The sequence below is a fragment of the Eurytemora carolleeae genome, unplaced genomic scaffold, assembly GCF_000591075.1.
Source record: "Eurytemora carolleeae unplaced genomic scaffold, Eaff_2.0 scaffold1347, whole genome shotgun sequence".
Classification (NCBI taxonomy): domain Eukaryota; kingdom Metazoa; phylum Arthropoda; class Copepoda; order Calanoida; family Temoridae; genus Eurytemora; species Eurytemora carolleeae.
The window spans coordinates 1-6862 of record NW_019397252.1 but is presented as its reverse complement, the minus strand read 5'-3'; positions in this window follow the sequence as shown (position 1 = coordinate 6862).

Sequence of the window (6862 nt, the reverse complement as noted above, 5' to 3'; positions counted from 1 at the left end):
TCCCTCCGCTCATCATCCTGTCTTCAAAAGTTTTCACCCCCCCCCCTCAATAAATATACCCTTAAAATTACGAATTAACACGTTTTGATATTTCCATCTTTTTTAATAAAATTTAAATTTAAACTCAATGTTGTAAAACTTGAATTTATCCTAAAAAATTAATATTTATGATTTGTTCGGACATTTGCAATCTAGCTTGACATTTGACAAGAACGGTTTGACAATTTCGCTGCGGAAATAGGACTACTTTGCAAAACAATGCTGCAAACATAAGTTTGCCAATTTTGTGCCCAATTTCGCAACGAAAAAACGTTGATTTAATGGTTTGTATTTTCCAAGGGTTTTAAAGCGTAACTCACCTTTTCAGACCTTAAGAACTCCCAGGAACAACGGATGGATATTATTAAATACAATTAAATTCGAATTCAGCATTTATTTTCACTTTATCGTCAAATCTTCGCACGGGTGATTTCTTTTTCAATTTATTAGTTTTGTTAAATATTATTTTATGTGTTCTGGAAAGGACTGTTGAGGTAATTTCTCAAGTCGCTTTCCATTCATAGAGTGAAAAGTGTGATTCACAACGGTACCCTTTAGAGCTTTCTTTGGTCAATTATATTGAATCGGATGTCGATTTTTTTCTTTTTGAAAATTGATTACTTTCAAATGTTGATTCTCTAAAAATTCACTTGCAGAACCTACGGAACTCAACACTTTTTGAAAAGGAAAAACGACAATATCTTCCAAATATTACTGATCAGGGAAAGATTTTCAAATATCGTGGGGAAATCATTCCACCCAAAAATTTAAAACATACTTTACATGAAATATAGATTATATTCATAAAATACATATTACAGATTTTGCATGACTGAATGCTGATTATATATATATGATATTAAATGTAAATAAAGTAAAGTAGAGTTTTATAAAAGTAAAGTAAAAGAAAAGTTATTTCTGTTTTATTTAACAAAACATGTTTGTTCTCGAATTTCAAGTAATTTCTTTGTTTTAAAACAATCTTGTTTTCTTCTTTCTTTTACAATGCTTACCTTTCATTTTCATAAGAAACTGAGCTTTGCCACAAAGTCTGATGTTTAATCAAAATATCTCTGCAACCTGATGTAATAGACCTTAGATATTTCAAACTGTGAATTCTGTTAGATCAAATAGTCTAAATTTGAAATATCCAAGGTTTATACCATTTAGGGCGAAAAGGAAAAATTGTTTCGCGAAAATTTTGCATTTTTTGCGTATAAAATTTTTTGCATTTCGTGCACTCGCGAAAAATGCGAAAATCTTCGTTTTTTTCGCGAAAAAATAAAATAAATAAAAAAAAAATATATGATGACTTTATAATTTCAATTAAGAACTTTGTTGCATGAAAGATATGATTAGCACATAAACAAACCTAAGATTAAAGATTAAATTAATATAATGAAAATAATGAGGTTATTAAAGAAACAATTAGATATTAATAAACCTGTTTTATATAAACCATGCATGGAGGGTTAGAAATTAATACCATGCAAAGACGATCAATCAAATTTAGATTTTTTTGAATCTGTGAAAATAAAAAAAAATGCGAATTTTTCTTAATAAATCAAAAATCTTCCTGAAAAATATTCTTTTAAAAGTTTCTTGTACTTTGTGAATCTGCCTGTATAACACTGACATTTTTATTTCTCTTAATAAGGTTGAATTTCAGATAATTAATAGTAGTAGTCCTGCCAAAACATATTGACAAATTGTAACTTCACACGAAACAAAAACGTTTTATCTAAAATAAATCAGTTTAGACACAAATAATATGAAATGCATAGAACTATATAAGCTTATTTAGATTCTTAATTTTGAAAAAAAAATTTAACAGTGAAAAAATTGTCTACTGCAATTTTAACTTTTGTTGTTGTCTTTAGTTGAATAATACAACCTTGTTGGAGTATTATTTCAATCCTAACGGATAAGTATATCTATAGAAGACATTCGTATAAATATATTATGTTTTCTATAGCCGGCCAAACGGCTGGACCGATTGGGCTGAATTTTCTTCAACATTTTTTTCCACGGGCAACGCCGGNTATGTCTCAAATGAATCCTAAAGGAGTTTTCCATAACACTGCATACTCAGTTCAACTACCTTACATAGCCGGTCACTCCCTTTAAATCAAAAGTCCTGTACTTTACATTCCTTTATTTTATCAACTTGTTCAAATTATTTATTTGAATGACAATGCGACTGATGGGTCACAACTTTGTGCGTCCACTTATATTCTTTCATTATGAAGATCTGCGTCCACAACCTTCACTCCTTACCCGCATATTTAAGATTAAATAAACTGAGTTTTTGCCACAAACTCTGATTTTCTAATCCCGTTATCTTCGCAACCCGATGTTGTAGATCTTTGATATTTCAAACTAGCTATGAATTGTGATAGATCAAGTAGTCTAAGTTTGAAATATCAAAGGGATACACCATCAGGTTGCAAATATATAGGGATTAGAAAATTTGAGTGTGTGGCAAAAACTCAGTTCTTTTAAAGATTTAAACCAGAATGAAAAATTAAACAATCCATTTAAGATTTTTTTCCAGTCCCGTCATTTATGTTAATACAATGAAGACGACTTTTCTTTTAAAATTTAGACTTCTAATAAGCTTTTTTCAATTATCAAGTTTACAATTAAACAAAGAGAAGCTGATAATTAAACATGTTTATGTGTCTCTGATGTTTGTTGATTGAAGTTGAAAGTCGTCTTCATTGTACTAATATATACGACAATGACTATATTTCAGATATATTTGTAAATTCACAATACATAAATTCAACTTTAGGTTAAAGATACGTAAATATAATTGCATATCTAGTATGTCCAAGAAAATGGGGGACGGTGTATTAAAAAAATAATGTAGGGTGAGCTTACAAGTTCTGAATTTGCAGTTTATAGTTAAGAACAAAATGAATTTGTCACAAGCTCAAATTGTCTAATCCCTAAATATTTGCAACCTAATGGTGTAAATCTTTGATTCTTCAAACTTAGAATATTATATCTAAAAGATTATCATAGTTTAAAATATCTAAGGTCAACTGAATTGGGTTGCTTTTATAAAGAGATTAAAAAATATGTGTTTTGTGGCAAAATCTCAGTTTCGTTGTCTTTGATAGAGAAGCAAAAGACAAAGGCTTAATCTCCAATATTTTGTAATTTATATTGAAAAAAGTACTTTTTATTTTTTGACACACTTGAATCCCTAAACCCTAAGGTTGGATAGAGAAGTTAAACTAACTGGTGTATAATGTGGAGGGAAGAAAGTTAAGATGTATCAATAAATCATGAGTCAAGTTGAACCCTAGTTCACCTTATACCATTAATATCCTATTAGCACATTAGAACCCAATAGAACATATATATATGATAAATATATAATATCTATAGAAGAGAGAAGGAATAAAGAAAGACTGATGAGAGAAGGAATGAAGAAGAACTGATGAGAGAAGGAATGAAGAAGGGCTAATGACAGAAGGAATGGAGAAGAACTGATGAGAGAAGGATTGGAGAAGGACTGCTGAGAGAAGGAATGGAGAAGGACTGATGAGAGAAGGAATGGAGAAGGACTGCTTTGAGCGAAGGAATGAAGAAGGACTGATAGGAGAAGGAATGGAGAAGGACTGATGAGAGAAGAAATGAAGATGGACTGATGAGAGAAAGAATGAAGAAGGACTGATGAGAGAAGGAATGAAGAAGGACTGTATGGCCGGGAGAAGGATGAGAAAAGAAAGAATGAAGCAGGACTGTATGGCCGGGAGAAGGATCAGAAAAGAAAGAATGAAGCAGGACTGTATGGCTGGGAGAATGATTAGAAAAAAAAGAATGAAGCAGGACTGTATGGCTGAGAGAAGGATCAGGAGAGAAGGATCAGGAAAGAAGGAACGAAGCAGGACTGTACGGCTGGGAGAAGGATCAGAAAAGAAGGAATGAAGCAGGACTGTATGGCTGGGAGAAGGATCAGAAAAGAAAGAATGAAGCATGACTGTATGGCTGAGAGAAGGATCAGGAAAGAAGGAATGAAGCAGGACTGTACGGCTGGGAGAAGGATCAGAAAAGAAGGAATGAAGCAGGACTGTATGGCTGGGAGAAGGATCAGAAAAGAAGGAATAGTGTCGGTAAAAACAAATTTCAAACAATGATACACCAAAACAAGTATAAACATATGATAAAAATGTTCTTTACCACACAAAGTTAGGTATACTTTTTTTGTAGGTCTAGGCATATTCATTATAAAACTACAACGATATTGTTTCTAGCTTAAGTTAAAAGGTGTAATTGGCAAAATACTGCTTGATTTATGAGTGATAGCGTGCATATCTTGGATCGCATGGTTGCTATGAAGTTTTCGGTGTGAAATGATAAATCAAAGTATTTTATTTAAAATTATGAAATATGAAAGGTATAAACATGAAAAAAATCGTTTCCTAAGATTCCTGAGAAATACAATAGCTTCCCTGAAGGAACTGTAAAATTGTATTTATGCTTATTACAGTACTCTGCGTAGAGATGGGCAAAGTCATTTTTTGCATGATGAATGTAACATTTAAAGAGATGAAATAAATGTATAAAAATGTTACATTTTCTAATTGGGAACATAAGATAGATTTCATTTTGCGAAAGTTTTCTAAAAATATTCTCGTATCAAACTACTTTATTCACAAAATTTTACCTTTCACCGGAAATACATTGTTTTCCAAGGTTTAATGCCCAGGCCTAATTATCTTAACGTTGAGTGAGTGTTTTTGAAAAAGTGTTTGAATTATATGGCACTTGAGGACTTAAAAACTCTCCAGGTTCTCATGAAAGGGTAACACAAAGAGAATCTAAACCATTAGCTTCAATTAGAAATGTTGTAAAGTTTTTTATTAAAGAGGGCTTTTTACTTTTATTACCACTCCTGGGTCCGTGTTTAACCCCTTCAAAACATCTCCTTCTAGCCAAGGAAGATACACATCTGGAACCTCGAATATTTTTTCACAAAGAGCTGCGTACTGCAGTGTTTCTGGGAAAAATGTAAACAATCTCAGTGCTGCTCTGAACGAGTATTGTTTAAACTCTACCCATAAACTGCAGTACGCTTATTTTGTAACCAGTATAAGGGGTTTTCTGGTGTAGCTTTCTTGCTTTCATCATTCCATAGTTTATCTTTTTAAATATAGATATCAAATATAATCCAAGGTACTAATGCAAGGAAAGTTATTTCAGAGGTGTACGCATTTTTTGTACTGCAGTGTACTGTCTTTGGGCGGAAAAGTGAACACTAGACGGATGTCACAGCCTGACATGGAATCCATTTTCACAAAAAAAATCTATGAAATATTCTGGTCATAGATACTATTATGTGAATTATCAAAATTATCAAAATTCAATGCTTTTAACCTCCTCAGATACTATTCTTGTTTACAAATTCCGCCCAGAGAGAACTGGTTTCAATATATGTACGCAGAGTATACGCAACTGCAATTAACTTTCCTTGCATTACATTCTTGCCTTTATCATTCTATAATATATCTTTATAGATATAGATATCAAAGGGATGGTTCCTGATATATTTGTCAAGACGACTCTGAAAAGATGTTCACATGATGCTTATAAACCGAATGATTCTGTCATAAATTGTCTGCTCGCCTAGATAGATTAGTCCAAATAAGTTTACAAGTACAATAGGTGGCAACAGAGAAATAAACGAACGTCACAAGTGTCAAACTTAACAAGAAAAACGAAATTTTCTCACATTAGTTGACATATTTTCCAAATTAACCGTTACCCCTTTTCACCCCCCCCCCCTTTCCTACCTTAAAAGTCAAATGTTTTTTTGATAATTTGACTGTTAATCTCTATTAATTACAGGAAACAGAGAACATTGAACATTCCACAGAGGTCAAAAACCAGGCAACGTTTAACTAAATATTAGGCTAGTATCTTTCAAGAGGAAGGAGCGCTTGGTCATAGGTACGGACAAAGTTTTTGACGAGGGGGGGGGATGCTCGATAAAATGTTTTTATTTAATGGTCGAAATTGGACAGCAAACTTTCGTCAAATCAAAGTGTTAACTTTTACAGAAAAAATAAGACTTATGAATATTGAATATGTGCGATACAAAAAAAATATAGATACAACAAAATGGATAGATAAAAAATGAAAGCTAGATGGATAAATAAATATAGAAAACTAGATGGCCTGACGCAGATAGATGGAAAGTTAAAAATAGAAAACTAAATGGATAGATAAATGTAGAAAACTAGATGGATAGATAAATATAGAAAACTAAATAGATAGATAAATATAGAAAACTAAATGAATAGATAAATATAGAAAACAAAATGGATAAATATAGAAAACTAAATGGATGGATAAATATAGAAAACTAGATGGATAGATAAATATAGAAAACTAAATAGATAGATAAATATAGAAAACTAAATGAATAGATAAATAAAGAATACTAAATGGATAGATAAATATAGAAAACTAAAATGGATAGATAAATAAAGAAAACTAAATTGATAGATATATACAGAAAACTAAATGGATAGATAATATAGAAAACTAGATGGATAGATAAATATAGAAAACTAAATAGATAGATAAACATAGAAAACTAAATGGATAGATAAATATAGAAAACTAGATGGATAGATAAATATAGAAAATTAAATAGATAGATAAATATAGAAAACTAAATAGATAGATAAATAAAGAAAACTAAATAGATAAATATCCACAGATAGTAAATAGCTAGATGTATCTACAGATAGTATATAGCTAGATGTATCTACAGATAGTAAATAGCTAGATGTATCTACAGATAGTA